Raw genomic sequence first — 18907 nt, 5'->3', positions numbered from 1 at the left:
GGTACCCACTGTTTGGATAGAATAGCTCACTTAATTGACCTCACTTTGATGTTCCCAGTTAAAAGCTTTTGTCTGTTCAGTGTCGCTCTGCAGGAAGCACAAACAAATTACAAGTTTACCCTCCCACTGCTTAATGGTCGGTTCCCCAATACAAGCTCCTTTTATTTGTTTTGAGTCTTGTGAAATCCTAAAGCCACAGCAACAAAATAACAAGATTATTTGGATGAGTACTCAATGGGCTGTAAGTAAATAGTCACTGAGCCCACATCCACAATGAGGTGGATAAATCTGGGAAAGTCGTTACCAGGAGAAAATGACTTCCAAACCAAACCAGCAGTTCCAAGTTGTTTTTTTTACAAGCCTTCTTACCAAACTTAAATTCCAGTTCAACACCGGTTGAACAGCAGTTTAACAACTAAATCTACTTATTCTTGTCAGTTAGAACCCCCCCCCCCCCCCCGGCCACCCCGAAGAGAACTAAAGTCATCAAGCCTCTTTCAGACATCCATGTGGTTACCATTCTGTGTGCAGTCATTAACATGAGTTTTGGGCGATCCAATCCCAAGTGGACAGCTCGGTTCACACCTGGCTTTGGAATGCGTCTCCACATGTGTCTTGAGCGACCAAATACTTTGCTGTTTTGAGCCAGCTTTTTAAAAAAAAAATGTATTTCATTTAATTACGTGTGGCGGGTAAATTAAGCAGTTGGCTAGCTGTGGACTGAGAACAAATTAATCAATTCACAGTGCAGAAGGGCTAATGCCAACTGAAGGATGGAGACCGTACATACATACAAGCCAAGTGATTACATACATACATTACCACATAGCTTTACACAGGACAGGGGCCAAAAGGAAAAGAGACCATGCCAACGGGGGCCCTTTAAATGCTGGCACCAATTATGGAATCAGTTGGGTAGTGGCCAGTGCGAGGGCTGCGTTCATAACCCCACCACATCACTTTACATGAGACATGGCCAGAGTCGTCCATGTTCATTCCTCACACACCTAACTCGGCCCCCGTTATGCACTTCTATCTCTGGGGCGCTGAGAGCCGCGGTTTGGCTTCCATCATCGCAGGTCGAGTGGCTGCAGACAGGAAGAACCGTCCCATCTGCTCAAGTAGTTTTGCTGCTGCTTACCGCGGAGGACGTGAGTATTTTGAGTGCCGATTTGGGTTTCTTAGTATTATTTACAGCCTGCTTTTCAACTCAGTCCGATGTGTGCTTTATTTACATGATGAACTATAATATGCAGACACACACACCTACACACGCAGGGTGAATCATGACCACCTGTTCAATCCAATGCAACGCAGCATAATAGCCCCCTTTGTGAAAAATATCATGTTGAGACTCTCTTTTCAGCCTTTGTACCCAGTTACCCAGTTAGCCGTTTCGTTGACAAAATCTTAAAGTTAGTAAAACTAAAAATAATTTGTTGGACACGAGTAATCTTTAGCGTATCCTTCCAGCCGCCACGCTACAAGACCCAACACCACAACGGACACACAAATACACACTCAACACACACATACATTGACTTCAAAGGAAGCAGAAATTATAGCCTGCATCCTAACTGGGGCCTGGCATGCTGGCCAATAGGCTCTCTTGGCTCTCCAATTGAAAAAATACACCCGCAAATACTAAACAGGCAAAAACAAAACCGATGAAACACATGTTTTCCACATACTCCAAAGCTATTGTTTTTTTTCTTTCCTCTCTGAGAAAGAGGGTTGAAATCTTTTTAAGGTAGCACACATTCACAAAAGTCGTCTTTACGAAGGTCTTCCTTGATAAAACACTTCAACCATTTCATTGAGGGATTCAAGTACAATTCAAGTGCTTCCAGCTTCCTGCTTTAAGTTTACCATCTGATATTAGACGCACGCGCAGCGCCAGTCCTGCATGCTGCACAGAGGATAACAGGCTGTGAGGGATTAAAATGCTAACAAACCATTCCCGTCATTCTGCTACAATCCGTGACTATCTCGTTCCGGTTCTTAAACTTTGATGGAGTGATGGTCTCACTTTGGGTTTTCCAGATAGAAGGCAAATATGGGTATCATGTTTCCACAGTTCGTCACAATATATTTCTCCCCGGAGACAGTGTTAAACAAAACCATTCCAGGGATTCCTGTGCTGTTTGGACCACCGTCCTAGAAAAGAAGGCAACCTGCAAGCTTTTAAAGATGGGGACCGCACATTTAAGCACTTGTAGCTGCGCAACATGTTTGTGACGTGCTAAGAAAAAAACCCTAATGACTTAGAGGACAGTAGGTTTCTTTAGTGCAGTGGCTTTTTAAAAGTACATCTGCTTTCTTTGTTTAGAGAGAAATGTTCTCTCTCCACTGTTCCTTCCGCTATAAATCAGAGACCACAATGGCACAGCGAGCAATAGTGAAGGACAGCAAAGCTCTGTTTTCTTTCAAAACACTTGGCATGCTTTTTTTAGGACATACACAATCAGGACGGATGAAGTAGAATATCGTGCCCTTGTTAGTGTAAATGATTAAATTCATCCCCCCTTGTTAACAAAATGCGGGAAATAGTGGTGGATATCCTCAATTTGCCGTACCGTCATTCTTCCTCTCTGACTTTGAACAGATTGCCCGCTGCCTGATGTGTGTTTAAACTGTGGAAAGATTGGGTAAGACATTATTTTGGTAGTTTCTCTCTCCCCAAACTCTCTCACACACGATGCCGTAAAAGTTTCTCTTACAACTATTTTCAATAACCGAGTCCGTTCCAAACACGGACAAAGAGCCAGCTGGTGGAGGCCCACCCTGCAGCCTGATCTTGTTAGCCATGCAGTGGAGAACGCGGCCACACCTCAGAAGAAATGAAAGGGAAGATGGGACAGAAAGAGAGCAGGGCTCCGTGTTTGACCCCTGGTCTCTATTATTTATCCACAGGCGTGGACCATTGGCAGTGTGGTTGTTTCACCTGCCTCAAGTCCAGCTAAGATCCATTTAGGACCCCCTCCTTCCCCTCCGCCTCCTGAATCACCCACAGTAACTCTCAGTGCCTTGTGGGTACAAACAAAAGCACGCATGGATGCATCCGCATGGTAGCTGGATGAATCATGTCTAAATTAAAAAGTGAACATTATGTCATATCATGTGATATTTATGTGAGCATGTTTGTCGGCTATTCCACAAGAGACCTTGAAGAGGTTAAACAGGTTGTGTATCGTCGCCTTCCATAACAGTCGATGGTGATGCCTGGTTGGATTTAGGCGACTTAAATTAGGGTTTTGGGAAAGATTTTGGAGATTATTTAAAATAGACTACATGGACGGGCGGTACGAGACAAACTGAAAACCTCAAGACAAGAAAGGACAAAAAATATTAACAAACATGACAGTTTAGCCAGATTAGCTAGAAAGCTAGAAATCTGAATGTGCACGCACCTGTAATATCACAAATTTCTGCTCATTGCGCAGAAAAGTAAAGTATTTAATAAGTTTAAGACGGAAGTTAGTTATATACTCGGTTTACGGGGAAAAGCTGCTACACTAACAGTAACGGCTCTCCATGTTTCTTGCAAATGGAGCGATTTTTATTGATGTTGCACTCAAGTTTAAATAAACCACAATTGTTTTTTCTATAGGTTTTACAGCAATATAAAAACTTTATAATGGTATTTCTGTCTTTGCCCATAAGTGGGAACAGTCGTTCGCATCTGCACCACCACAAGAGGACGCTTGTCAGGAAAACGTAAACATGAGCCCTTTTATGTGTTTGAACAAAACAACCAATTCTTTCTCAAGGCACATGTGTAGCTGCTATTTACCCAAATCTGACTTAGATTAGGCTGCGCTAATGCATGCAGGTTACAGTGGAACGGAGCGGAGCAACATGTTCCCTGGGAGGGAGATCGAGATGGAGGTGGAGTGTGTAAATACATATGTGTGTGTGTGTGTGTGTGTGTGTGTGTGTTGGTGTGTAAGGGGGGGTGCTGGGGCTGAGCTCACAGCTGGGAGAATGGTGTGCTAACCCTGCCAAAGCCTCAGCACATGACTCCCACCACTTGTCAGAATCACCATGAGTGCAATAATGTGATTGCAGTCTGGTTACTATTATGATTTAAAACAACATCTTGTGTGGAATGGAAGAACAAACTGCCCCACACAATGTGTGTGAGTGTGTGTGTGTAGAGGGCAAGAAAGGGGCTTGAAGGGGGAATACGGGGTAACAGGAGTGGTGAGGGAGCGGGTTGGATTTGTGCCCTGGCAGTCTTCCTCCCGTCCCTGCCCTGCAGGGGGATGCTAGGTGGGGGTTTCGGGGCGACTGTCTGGGTCTTGTCATGAACTTACATGTCGGGAAAACGCTTTATGTCCTTTTCTCCCCCTTCTGTAGCCTCTTACGCCATCCACAGCCTCCCCTCCTTTCATTCCGGGTTACACAATCACTGCACTGCTCACAAGGGGTTGTCATCACAGGTGCAGCCGAGATTGGCCAGGATAAAGGAACGCTTCCAGCTCAAGATGTTTTCCCCTCTCTTTGCCTTTTTCCTCAGCCAGACGCTTTCTTTCTTTCTTGTTTCCCCTGTGCTTCTTCTATCCACTAATTAATCCTTTTACTCTATATGTTGCAGACCTTTCACAGGTGCTTGCACTGTTACCCGCCCATTTCAATCTCTGTAAATCAACATTGGCTGTTATAAAAGAGGAAAACAAGTCACTGCTGCCACCACATAGGGTTAGCATCTTGCCTTCATTCAGAAAGGATTTGTTCTCCTCCAGCAAAGCAGCCAAAACCCCTCAGTCACATGCGCTTGTTGACGGTGCCTGTCCCTTGGCTCACTCCTGAGGAACAGTGAGGTGGCCGGCAGAGCAAAGGTGTGAGATCACCAACTCGCTAAAATCGTGACTATGTGTCTGTTTGTAATTATGCAGGAAGGTCTTTCAGCTTCTCGGCCACAGAGAATAGTGTGAGCCTCCTTTTCGGTGTTGCAGCCTTGGCCGCGGGGCCAGATGGAAAAGGGAGAGGGAGGGATGGAGGAAGGGAGGGAGGGAGCAAGGGAGGAAAGAATGTAAACTGTAACCAGGCAGCCCAGCATGTTAGACGCTGGACCCGATCCACAAGGTGCCAGCCGGGCATGAAGGCATCTCTAACGGTTCCCTCCTGGGCATCTGGAAGTGGGAGAGACAGAGTGAGCTGGGCCCGGGCCCGCAATGCCACCCATCTCGGAGCTCAGCTAAGGAAAACAAACGCCAGCGGTCACAGAGAGGGGATTTCCGGCTAGAGTCACCTAATACCTCCCTGGAATCTCACACTATTGGAATCCAGAGTTGTGGAAGAGCTCGGCCTGCCATAAGCCACACAGCAGCGATGTAATTTCACTTTTAAGTTCCACCTCTTAGTATTAAACTTGTCGGCTTATGCTCCATATCCCTCTATCTGCTGGCTTAGCTCAGATGAAGGAAATAACGTTCCCTGACAAGAATAAAAAAAGATCAAGTGAGTTATCCAGTTCGAAAATCCCCAAGCATATGACTTCCAAACTTCTTATTCTGAATTCATAGCTTTCCCATGATTGATCCTCACTTCTTTCTGTAAACCTCGGGCCAGATACAGACGTTTAAAACGAGCTCTTTGCACACCCGAATGGGACATGGTGTGAAGTACGGTCATGTGCAGGATCTCAACCCCAGCAGCAGGATGTGTTTCGTGTGTGGGAGAAGGCGACCAGGTAGCGCAGTTGCCGCTCACAACCCGAATCGGTCAGTAATCCTGGTAGCGGGGGCCCCTTATCTGAGGCCTTGCCTTAATTCTTTCACCAACTTCTTTTTTACAACACATGATGTTAGACGGACAAAGCCCAGACTGCTAATAGAAATAGTTTCTGAAAATCCCTATTGGGTTTTTATGGAGAGAACCGACGGCGAGGCCTGTGTAAGGTTGTGTGTGCAATGGGATTCGGTCCAATCGGTTTTATGGCTTCTATTGTGTCTTCTGATGAAACATCTGTGCACATTTGTCGACAGACTTCAGATGAGAGCACTGGGTGCATACATGTCTTAAGCGCGAGGAGCAGCCTGACTCTGTGCTGCGTGTTCTCCAGAGAGGTACATGTACTGTGAAAACACCAGTTTTTCTGAGCACTTTAGTCGGGGTTGTCTGCGCTCCGGGGACCCTTTGATGAGATAGCTGTGCACACAAAAAAGCTGCATTTTTAGCCAATTCTTCAAGAACTTTGATCTATTATTAGTTTAAAAAAGGGCTGGGTAGATGAAAGGCAATAGCAGATGTAGGGGGATTGTTTCATACTGCATGTAAAATCAGGATTATATTCTACACACCAAAAATGACAAATAATAAGAAAGAAACTTTTTTGATTGCATGCTTAAGTCATATAATTTGATTTTGTTTAAAATATACGATGTTATTGGATTTAATTAGTAATGTATTATTATTAAATTATCTAATTTATTGTGTATTCTACTTTATTTATTCAACAGTCATAACCACACGCATTTTGGTGAGGTATTACATTTTGTTTTATGTGCCTTGTAAAAGAATTCCACGAGTACAGTTTTGGCATCATGACATCAACCTCTAATGGTTGTCCATGTAAATGAGTCCTTATTGGTTAACATTACGCCTTCCACATTTACTGATCATCTGCATATAATAGAGTACTTATTAATACCATCAAAGAGTTCAAATTGTATAGGCATGATTTATTTGTGTTAACGGAAAATCTTCTCCCTTCTGATGGGTCCCCTGACTCAAAAAGTCAAAGAACCCCCCCCACACACACAATGTAACCTCAGATGTCTGAGCCCGCCGCCACTGTGCTGCTCGAAACCCATGTGACCTTTCGCCCCGACACGGCAGGACGGCGTGAACGAGCGAGGTCGCCATGAGCTGCAGCCTGACGGGAGTTGAGGAATCTGACTTGGCGGTTATGAATAGCGAGCACCTGCACTCCTCACGGAAACCAGTGAGATTGAGAGATGGAGAGAAGGGGAGGAAAGAGAATGAGTATCCAGCGCCGAAATTGGCAACAAGAGACCCCACCTGCTACAAGCCTTTGAGCAATAAAAAAAACAAAACACTCCTTCCTTCCTCCAGTTCCCCCCCATAACTACCACGATCACACACACACACACACACACAAACCTCAATGCACACACGCCCACGCGCTAGTTCAACAGGTTTTATTTGTGTTATTTGTCTTGCTAATGTGCAGAATGTCAGGAAGAATGAGACTCAATGCAAGGAGACCGCAAAGTCTGAGCTGCGTGGTCTTAAACACTCGGCCAGAGTCGCACCGGGAGTCTGATGGGACGGAATGAGAGAGAGAGAATGGGGGGAGAGAGGGGGGAGAATGGTTGGGGATTGTTTTACAAACAGAATTCCTTTAATTAATCACCCTGTTTGAACAGCTGGCCTTCTCAAGACAGGTCGTAACGAGATCCCTACATGGAAGTGCGGATTACAGACGCAGATTCGGCAGAAAAATATTAGCTGTCAAACGCTGCAGCCGAGAGGTGCAGGAGAAGGCCCCTGTTTCCTGGTGGTGAGAGAGTCACAGACCGAGGGGGGGGGGGCGACATGGTTGCTTAACATGGCTCCCCGAGGACTCAGGCAGCGCACAAGGCAACACGGGGGCCTTTGGAAGGGGGGGGAGGCGTACTTTGGGCCAGGGGGCAGCCCCAAAGGCCAGCGGTCGTCCCGCAGGGCCGAGTTCCGTGCAGCGGTTTGGGGAAGGGGGTTCAGATTTAGGGTCAGGCCCTGATATGGGACTGGAAACTTTGAGACCCCCGTGTTAGCATTTATGTACAGGTCACACATAAACAACCGCGAGCAGCTGTCAAGAGAGTACATGTTTATTATCAATGTCCCTGTAGAGGGTTTGACATCACGGTTAAGAATGTGGCTGTTAAATAGTTGGCTACCTCTTTTGTTTTCTGTGTGTATTGGTCCTTGGCATTTTGAAGGAAGGCTGTCGATTACATTTAATCGCAATTTGCTAATATCCATCATCAAGTTTAATAAGGTTTGAGGGTTCTGACGGAGCCCTTCTTCACCTCTTTTGTCCTCATTGTTGGATTCGCTCAGAGAGGAAATGCTATTGTACAGCGTAGTGATGAACTCCTGTGAGTTATTGTCACAATGCCAGCCAATTCCTATGAGCTGCTCCTCCCCACCCACCTTTACACCTGCTCCCATGGGCCCAGTACGACCCACCGGCCCACTTCGTTCATTGGATGGGTTTGCGTCATGCTTTTGGTTTTGACTTTTTTCCCTGTTTTTGATCTTGAGTAAAAAGAACCTGGTCTCAGAGTCTTTAGGTTCAACCCTGTTTTTACTGCCTTCACAGTAATGTGATTTAGATGGTCCAGAACTGCTGATGATGGAAGGTGGCGGTTACACTGTTAGCACATAAACATAGACAAAGATGTATAATGTATTACTTCTTCCCTATTTTTCTCCCTCTCTCTCTCTCTCTCTCTCTCTCTCTCTCTCTATCCACATGTATTTGTCTCCATATCTCACTCTGTCCGTGCAGCAATAGAAAGGGAAGTAGTGTTGGCTTAGGCGCTTGATGTTTACTTGCATTTGTGTATACACGCATAGTAGGGAGGAAACAAACGTTCAGCGACCACACACACACACACACACATTCACACACACATTCACAACAGCATACACACGCAACCGAGATGTACCACTGTAATTGTGTAAACAACAATATCACTCCCAGACCTTCCACTCCCCTTTCTGTCATGGCCATGATGTAATAACCAAAGCACTTGATAAGTCATTGAGGATTGTAGCGCACACATCAACCCGTTCTAAACCGCAATCTCACTCGCTCTTCTTTAATGAATGCAAATCACAGGCCAATCATTTCATGAAGCCAACGCGTTGTCTGTGAGGACATCAACTGAGGAGGAAGAGACCTGCCTGGACTCTGGCGCACGAGCCTTTTTGAACATCTGTTGGCCTTTCTTTTGAGAGTGGTGATTTTCTGGCTTCTTCTGTGTATCCCAACAGGGAGGCAGCAGCTTGTTCAGTGAACCACGATCAGTTCAAAGCGCAGCGAGGAGTTTGAGGAGTGTTGAGGACGATGATGTATAGCCGACTGGACCACCGGGGTCATGGCTTTGGTGTAACTCCTTCTGTGTGTGTGTGTGTGAAAAGACCCCTCCCCTTAGATGTTGCATACATACATACACAAAAGCAGACATTAAAATATGTATTTATAGGATTGCTTGGTGAATGAATTGACTTTTCTAACAACCTGCTCATTAGTTTAACACTGTTTTCATGACGGTGAAACTAATACCTGTACAAAATGTTCCGAACGTGATAATTATTAGATAACAAGCACAAATGTAACCACATTATTATAATGACATCCAGGATGACATCGTCTTGTCCGGACCAACATAAACACTTATCGAGAACATGGGCGGGGAGGAAAATGAAAGGGGCACTTAAGCCATTAAGCGCTGCACTTTAAGATACTTTGGAGACTCACAAGAAACACAGCAGGTATAATTGGTCACAATGACGAAGATGTTCGGATTTCCACAAGTAATGAACTAGTTCAGCAGAAGTTCCCTCCTTTAAATGCTTCTTTTCAATTCTTTTGAACCTCACACCCCGAGTTTGTAACCCACGCATTATGTTTTTAAAAAATGTACGTCTCACGCTTGAGTGGAGATGCCAGTTAGTTTGCATACTCGGTACATCAAACAGTGCTAAAAAACGTCCCAAAGTGGTATTGAGTTATTTTGAAGTTGCTTGTTTTTCCGAACTTACGTTACTTGTTGAACTTGTTGAAGTGCAGCTTGCCAAGTTTAGACACGAAAGGCAACCAAGTACGTTGGAAAGTGTCATCAAGACACCTGACCAAGTGGGTTTTAATGAGAATGGGTTGTAGGTATTTAATCCCCATGACATCACCAGGGTTGTTTTTCCAGACCTTGGAAAGCCCCAATCACACACACCTTGATTTTAGAATTTATTGTAAACTGAACTTCATGTGTCCAACTGAGGGAGAATCCCTTTAAGGAGGCCACATGTGTATCCACTGTGGCTTTGTTTTGTTCATCCATTTCTAAATGTGCATTAAGATTAAATAGATTACAGCAGAAAACAAAAGAAAACAAAAACATTGAGAAATGATCGGGATGGAACACTGTGACTGGAAAATAACGCTATAAAAATCTCCCAATATGTTTGTGCGCACATGGCAGAAATAAACAAAATGTGCATGTGAGATGTTACTCCGTGAAATGCTCAATAAGAATATGCCAAAATTTCATTTACGGAAGTTAAACAACACATTTGAGTTGGCACTTGATGCAACATCACACGGCACTCCAAGGAAGCGTTCACGAGACGAGATGCTTTGTTTTCTCCTCGTCGTGGGTCTCGTGTCTGCCTGCTCCTGGGTTTCGTGACCGTGTATGTTATTGACTTTAATGCTGCTGCGATACTGTACCATGTTAGCCGCGTTCGTGCCGTTTTGTGGGTGTGTTTTCCTCCTTTACTCCGAGAATATGTGTGCGATTAAATATTTGAGAGTCTGTGAATTCCCCACCCCTTTATTTCTTTCATTCCCCCTCTGAAGCTGTTGTTTGTGTGTGTCTGCTCTTAATGAATACAGCCACAGGATAAACAGCCACATAATAAAACCATTACAAATAAGCACATCTGTGGGTAGTGAGCGAGGGATGGAGAGAGAGGTCCGGAGAGTGGAAGACAAGACAGGAGAGAGCAGAAGAAAAGACAAGAGGGTTCAAGGTGTGAGAAAAAGTAGAGACCGGGCGGGAGACGCGTCTCACTTCAGCGGCCCGGCTGGGAGACTCCAGGGGCTCCCACGTCCCTGGGCTCTCTCTCCGTTGGACGACCCTGCTCCCCTCTGCCTGCATTGGGAGAGAGGAAACGGACGAAGGATTTACTGTTGGGTCCTGACTTGTACACATTCCTGGTGTTGTTTTTCTCCCCTCGGCCCCTCGGCCATACCAAAGGCCTCTAAAACAACAGGCTGTCAGGTTGTGACAGCTGGCTTCAAACAGCTCCTACAGCAGCCCTGCACCAGGTTCCCAGCCTCGCACTGGAGCGGTGTGTGTCTATCTGAGTGTGCATAATGCCATTACTGTATATCTGTGTGTGTGTGTGTGTGTGTGTGTGTGTGTGTGTGTGTGTGTGTGTGAGGGGCAGGGAGGGGGGAGGGGGCTAAGTGTTTGTTTGGTCTGCACATGTGGATGTATAGCAGTCTGTGTCTGTGTGTATCTATCAATTTGAGATAAGTAGGACTTCAGTCGCTGAGACTTAACATTTAAACCCCTTTGGTGTGTGTGTGTCGTGTGTGTGTGTGTGTGTCACATTCTCACACACCCCACCACGCCGCCTTACTCCCAGCGATGAGCCCAGGTGGCAGAGTGTCTTTGAAGCGCTGTGAGCCTGCTCATGACTCCCCTGGCCATCCAGGTGTTTGTGGGCTGGCCCGTATGTCTCAGTCAAAGCAGGACCTTTTTTGTCTGAGGTTTGTCAACCAGGAGAACACCGTTGATCCCCATGAGCCCCCCGCCCTGCCCCCCCCCTTCTCTCTCCACCCCCCTTCAGAGTGCAACTACACCTCTAACATACTCTCTATGGCTTCAGATGTGTGAGCTGGAAGAAACCAAAGCCGTTTGGAGGATGGAGGTGGAGTTGTGGGCGGGGAGAAGGGCTCCTTCAGGTGAGGAGGAGCTGCCCCTCTTAGCACTAATGGGATAATTGTTTGCACTCCACAGGTGCTCACCGTCCAAATGAGGTCACAACTCAAGTGTGGGCTCTTCAAAAGTGGAGGAAGGTCGGAATTTTTTTCCAGCAGAAAACTGCCAGATGGGAAACAAACAAGCACAGACAAGGACACACTAATGCAAAGATTGTCATTATTTAAGCCCTGGAAAAATGTGCATTAGCATGTTAATTAGACAGCTATTTAACAAAAACTTTAATTATTTATATATACGTTTTTGCAATTGCCAAAACATAAGTTCTGAAACTGGCCCTCTAGGTTAAAACTGCACAAACAAAACCCAACATATCAACAAAATATCTTATATCTCCACTGACACTTCATTCAAACCTTTTATGGAAATGTTATTTTAAAATAACAGCCACGCAAAAACCCCAAAATACATTCACAGATACGTGAAACACACAAGCATGTACGTATAGACTACGAAGACCAACGCAACGGGGAAATGATCAAAGGCTCATTCGGCAGTGACACAATTGACTTAAGAGGACGTAAAACATTTGTCATTTTGTGTGGTAAACTAAATATTACCAAAATTCTAAATTAGGTTGAGATTATTTCCTTCCTGGATTGATGTGACCATCGCCGCGGCAAAGTACTTATCAAGGTTGTAGAGATGAAGGAAAGTTCATACATCATAGTGGCTTGTAAAGTACCTAAATAATTAAATACAACGTCTGACGACAATTTAAAATCAACTTCATTGAAAAAAGAGTCTTATATAACGTCCCCCTTGACTTCTCTGTTGTTTCTTACCCACAGACCTCAACCACACGCATTCCCGGGCCCTCAAAATCAACTTGATGAAATGGAACCCGTCAAGCTCCACTCGACTTTAACTTCTGCCTCTACGCTTTTATGTCAACGTATTCGGCGTAGCCTTTGTTGTAACTCTAACTTTTTGCACTTCCATTTGAACCGTTATTGAGCTGAAGCTCATTCTTTTACCCAGTGGAGATGAACCCTGCTGCCCCGGAGGAAGTTCATACACACCTTTTGTGCATTCAGGTTTGTCTCTCCTCGGCCGTTAAGTTGTGAGTGATTTCCTAGCGGTTTTGCAGTCCTCTGTTTTTACAAAGGAAAGTCATATATTAACTCCCTCCCCCCCCAGTCCATTGGGAGGTCAAAGTCCCAGGTCAGCTACAGTCTTGCGCTTGCTCATCGACACTTCAGCAGGGCAGTTAAAGTTCAGAGAGGAACATAGTGCTCTTAAGTGTTTTCTACAGTGGTTGTACATTTAAACATGTTTAGATCACTGAAGTGCACTTTGGAAACTATAATGTGGAATTTAAAAACAATCCTTCAGGCACCGTCTCTCGTCTGCTGCTTTAGGCCTGATGCCACAGTGCAGACTGAATTCACAATGGGAGACATCACAGAGTCACAGCCTGTAAATGTTAGCTTTAGTTTCTTTTACATCAACAGTTTATCCATCTCTAATTGGAACGTGGCCCCCCTCCTTCCTCTTTCTATCTAAACACAAAGACGAGCACGCGCACACTCACGAGTCCAGTTATAGTCACACAGTCGGGCATGCACGTACACATCGGATGGAATCATGGGAACATCTGGAGGAGCTCATCCAATGCACAGACAAACGCTTCCTGGAGAGCACCAGAAGAACCATCAGAGAGCCTTCAAACAGCCCGCCACCGCTAACACAAACACACACACACACACACACACACACACACACACCTCTTGGCTGCAGAGGTAAAGACCAGATCAGATGAGCGAGCAGAGAGTGTCTCTTTGCCCTCAAAGGTATTGCAGCACTTAAGGTTAACTCAGGGGCCGTCTTTCTTCTCAGCCAGTATCTCTACACATCTTCAGATACAAGCCGCCCTGCCAGGGTCCTCGGGCCCAACAGGACCCAGAGAAAGCCAAGGGATATGAGGGGCTTTCTGTGTAACAATTTCACCATGTCAGGGTCAGGCTGTCTGGCCTCTGACAAGCCCCCCCGGACACCCAGCATGCACAAGATCAATGCACTGCATGTGAAAGTATAAACAGCGTTTAGACGTGAGATGGAGAAGTAGGCTGATCATTTTGAAGGGAAAATAATTCTTAGTAAGAAAGCATATTTTCTTGTATTCAAAAAAGTATAGTTATGAAAACAATGTTTTTAGGGGGATAATTTAAAAAGTGTTACTCTCACATTATGAGTTTTACCCGTCCTTAAAACAGTGTTTTTTCTGACATTATGATTAAATCCTTATATTTAAAAAACAAAGACCAATGTAACAAATCCAAAAGTGTCTTATCTGCCATCAAACTTGTCAAATCAGTTTTATTTCTAAAAGCTGAAATCAATAATTTGGCTCAACAAAGATAAAATGCGTATTCCAATTAAACGTATTTCATCCTAATTTTCTAAATAAAGGATTCAGACCGAAAGCTGTCGGTAATTCTGTTTCACTCTTCACCTCATTGCTCAAATCACACAGTCGGTTTAAGAAAAGTTTGCATTCACGTGTTTCAACACAAAACAATTCAATTCTTGAAAATGTCTTAATGACAAAATCTCTTTCAACGTTCACCAACGGGCTCAACGCCGCCGTCTCTCCTTTCCCTCCACCCCTCTAATTCTCCGTCAGACACGGCAGAAAAACACAGTTTATCATTATCGCCCCCTCTCACCTGAGACCTCACCCCTTGTCTCCCCTCCTGTCTACTTCCTGACACCCCCTCCCTCCCTCCTCCCCCCCCGCTCGGCCCTTTCACCCTTCCTCTCCCCTGCCACTACCCATCCCTCCACACGTCCCCCCCCCCCCCCCTCCTCCCCACCCCTCCCTCCCCCTCCTCACCTCCCTACCACCTAGTGAGCACATTTCCTTGCTCCCTCCCCGGCCAACAAAGGGGGTAAAAAAGCTTTTACTCATTAGCGGATGACCCTTGCCCCCGGGCCACATTTTAAGAGGCTCTACTTGACTCCTGACATGGCCGTCAGCAATCAAAACATGTGCGTTCCGTGCATACAGACCCGCGTATTGATGCTCGGCTCTACGTGTGTGTGACAGCAGTCTGACAGGAGACAGACAGGTTCACTAACTGCTGCACGGCCTCTTGGTGGTGGTTCGTCTGTCCCCCGGGCCGGACGCTGGCGGTGGTTACCCGCGACGGAGATGGATCGCTCTCTCTTTTGTACTCCTCATGTGGCCCCCCCCCCCCCCCCCGTTCGCCAGAGCCCCATTAGCCTTATCGCCAGCGTGTGTGTTTACTCGTTGGGAAAGGTGAAGGGTTTGGGCATAGCGTGTCAGAGTCAGCGCTTAATTGTGTTGATGCTTTTCTAATTGCTCGCAGAAGTTGGATGTGGTAAGCTTGTTTAAAATCAGATGTGTTTGTGTTTCTAATTTTGCCGACAGGATGCAACACACGCACTTTGTTTATTTCACTCCTGGCTCGTCTCCTTCTCTTTCATACACGCACATACATTTTCCTGAGATAATTATCATCGTTTTGGAAATAATTCATATGATTTTTTGGTGAGATAGCAGAATTGTCAACGTGAAAACACGTGCTAACCCGGGGCCATCCTCTGCCCTGGTCAGCCTTTTAATGAGGAAGCTGACAGCATGTTCCCTGGGGCAGGGTGCTGCTACTGTAGTAATAGCCCCTCTTTGCTGACAGATTCATGCACAGTCCCTGTTTGAAGCTGCTCTTTCCTTCGCCTTCTATCCTGGCTAATATGCTTTTGAAGGTTTTCTGTTCAACAAAAACAAAGCTTTTGAAGGGATAGCAACCAAGTAATTAAGCTCCTCTTCAACCTGTTTTACTGTGTGATAATGTGACATGGATGGACGGCTGAGTTTTTCTGGGGGGGCTTTTGCCCAATGGACGGTAGTCTGGAGAGTTTGGGAGAGCTAGGGAGTGTCTTTAAACCTTTTGTCATCACAGAACCATTTGACATTTTTTATAAGTAAAAAAAAGATGGCTTAAGCTATATATTTAACTGAAGGCTGTAATGTGACAGGTCTTCATTCAACTGAATTGGGGGACAGCCAGACATTCTCTATCATAAATAGCTATATTTTGACCACCGGAGACGTCTTTTTAAACTGCAATTAAACGTTGCCGCATGGCGCTGAGCTTCGGCAACAAAACTACGTGGTTACAGTTAGAAAAAATATCATAGTTGGGCTGAAAGTAAGTTCCTATGACGCATAACATAAGCTACGGACGTAGCATTATTACAACCATGACATAAGTTCATGTGACGTCCTCACGTCAGTAAAAATCACACGGGACACTGATGTCGACCCCCGGAGTAGCAATGTTTGTTTGAATCCACTACACTTCCCTCCCGCCCTAAAAGGGCTTTTTCGCTCTGAGTGTCCGATAATGACGGCAGTGGGTTGGAAGCAGAGTTAGTTGAAAGCCCCTCGTGTCTCACAAAGACGTTAAATGGTGCCTTATAAGTCCGTATCAAGATGCCGATGGCCATTGCACAAGCTCCGATATTGAACGCCCTGGCAGTGAGACCAGGCAGTTTTTTTCAGTTTTTTCTGCAAATAAGTGAAATCCAGGCTCAGAGGCACACAGGGCCGCAGCGGGGCGGATTAGGAGGAAGTTGTTGGTGGATGTCTTGCCTGGGGCCAGTCCTCCTCTCCAGTGCACCACCCAACCCCTGCTTTGGGACAAGATTTATTCTCAACCTCTGCGTTGATGTTTAACACGAAAGACTGCAACATTGAGCGCTGAGCAACAACAGTGACATGTGGCCACCAGACTCCTTTTCCACCCGCGCCCCCACCCCCCTCCTCCTCCGCCCTCCGCTGCTCCTGCTGTTCTTCTGAAAACATTTGGTCCCACGGCATGAGCAAACACGCTTGGCCATCTTTCCTGTGAAACCTGCAGAATGGAAGGACGCCCCCCTCTTTGCATGGCCCACGCCAAACTCCTCTAACTCCTTTCTTGTGAGACAACAAACCTTGATGTTTGGCTTTCTGTGACCTTTGAAAGGTATGTTAATGGGCCTATCTTCCCACTACTGAAATATTTGGTGGGGCAGGGTGCTTTTATCTCTTGAAGTTTAAAACGCCTAATCCCGCTTGAATAGGCTACCCTCTAGTGTTGAAAGTCATTATGGCCCAAACCAAGGCTTTTAAAAGTCTCTTCCCACATACACTAGGATTAATCAAAGCTCACACACGAAAACATTATAAGCTGCTGCTGACTCCAAATGATTCGAACAATCTAAATAAGTCAGCTACACACTGTTTATTTTGGCTTGCAGTTACAATACGCACATGGATATCCATATATCATATATCTGGTTTTATTAGTTCCTGTTGATGAATTTGTTTCTCAAGTATCCTAGTTTGGAGAACACTTTGCCCGAGCTGTTCCCCACGTTCCTCTTCCAACTATCTGTAAAAGTGTTTACCCGATGATTGCTTTCCAAACGTGGCTGTTTACGCATATTCAAAATAGACAGTTGCAGCAAACTTAGAAATTCTTTCTCCTCTGACCCGGTTTCAGGGCGGCTGGGTATTTGTGATCTATTCAGTAATCTGAGGGGATAAAGGTCAAGAAGAACATTAACATCACATTTACAAGAGTTAACCTCTCGCCTCTCACCGGCACACTGACCGTAGCCAACGAGGGGCAGCCAAATAAATGGGCTCTTGCCGCGGGGCACACAGCCAAAGCAAAGATGGAAAAATAAATGATATTGAGATTGAAATCCGTAAAAATAAGAAATGAAAAAGAGAAAGATGGGAGTGAGTGGGATATCGTAGCACATCATTTTAAAAAGTGTCTGTTTGCGCAGATTAAACAAAACTTTTATTTGTCTGGATTTTTAAATGCGTGACCCCCGTGGTGACAAACCCACGATATCGTCCTACTGTGCAGTCTCCTACGCAACATAGCTTCAAAGTCTTTTTTGTTTTTTTATAGTCTTCAAACTTTTGTTTCTCAACCCTCTCTTGGCAAAAGGATGCCCGATAACCCCGTTATTTTACAGACAGGCAAAGATACCAACTACCTGGGGTATAAATTCAAACAGAAGAAACAAGGGGCCGAAAGAATGAACTGAACTAACCAACTACAACAAACGAAACTATCTGCATGCTTACACTAGTAAAAAAACATCTTCCTTAACTGACCCATTTACAGATCTTCTCGTGCAGCTTTAATGTCTCCAAGAATGCGTTGCGCCAGTTTTGCAAAATAATTTCTTTTGAATGAGAAAAGATCTTCTATCCTGCGTGCAACTGGGTTCAAAAGAGTTCAGATGTATGTCAACGGTATGCATAAGACATACTTCCCACACTGAAATTGACAATCTCACAGTGCTGCGTTCGGCCTGGTCAGTCTCCCATGGACGCTGGACGGCTGCGTCACACATTCAAGGCCTCAACTCTCAAACCAGGTGATGACAGCATTATTGTGGCAGGGTCCCCGAAGGGTTAAGGTCAGTGAATTAAAACGTTTTACAGGCCCTGACGGCCCGAGAAGTGAGAAAAGGTCCTTTTCACCTGCTCTGCTCGCACAGCCTCTGGAACCGGCACAGTCCCATGGTTGTGTGAGGTCCTTGTTGAGCTCTTTTCATTTGTCTCCCTCACCGCGGATAGTGGAATACAGTAAATATTTGAGAGAGTTATTGCCGGGATCGGATTAATTACTTTCAGTCTTGAGTCTCTGCAATGCGTTCTTTGTTCCGCAGAGAAGTCACACAACATTAACAAGCTGTCAAGCTGTGAGCCGACATGGTTCCTCTCAGTGACTCGTTGTTGGTTTGCCTTAAGCAGTCACTGTGTTTGTGTGAACCGGAGTGTGTTTCTGTGCCTCTGTGTGAGGACACAACAACGTTGAAGAATACCCACAGTGGTCGTCAGTGAATTTTTTCATGTTCTTGAGTGAGGCAGAAGCAGAATAAAAGGGAGGAAACAGTGACAGCGAAGCGGCTTGAGGGTAAGAAAAGGGGGGAGCAATAGAGCTTGACTAAACCAAGCGCTTGTACATAAATTGACATGTGCAATTAGGGAGATGTACACAGTCCCCCAGGTCTGTTTAAGATCTGGAATAGTTTCCTAACAGCTTCAAGATGCCCTGTTTTGGCTGTGGTTTCAAATCTAAAACGTATTTGACCTTGTTGAATAATAGCGCTGGTGAAGTTTCCTCTATTCT

General features: G+C 45.4%; 1 long non-coding RNA gene across 1 annotated transcript; it reads left to right on the top strand.

Moving 5' to 3' along the window:
* Nucleotides 1-977: 977 nt before the first annotated feature.
* Nucleotides 978-14122, top strand: LOC144388416 (uncharacterized). The gene is made up of 3 exons (XR_013452780.1): nucleotides 978-1151; nucleotides 11632-11707; nucleotides 12536-14122. It is a non-coding gene; the product is annotated as an uncharacterized LOC144388416 (long non-coding RNA).
* The last annotated feature ends 4785 nt before the right edge of the window (nucleotides 14123-18907 follow it).

This window comes from Gasterosteus aculeatus, chromosome 15, assembly GCF_964276395.1.
Source record: "Gasterosteus aculeatus chromosome 15, fGasAcu3.hap1.1, whole genome shotgun sequence".
Taxonomy (NCBI): Eukaryota; Metazoa; Chordata; class Actinopteri; order Perciformes; family Gasterosteidae; genus Gasterosteus; species Gasterosteus aculeatus.
The sequence above is the reverse complement of the archived record's forward strand: the minus strand, read 5'-3'. Positions and strand labels throughout refer to the sequence as shown.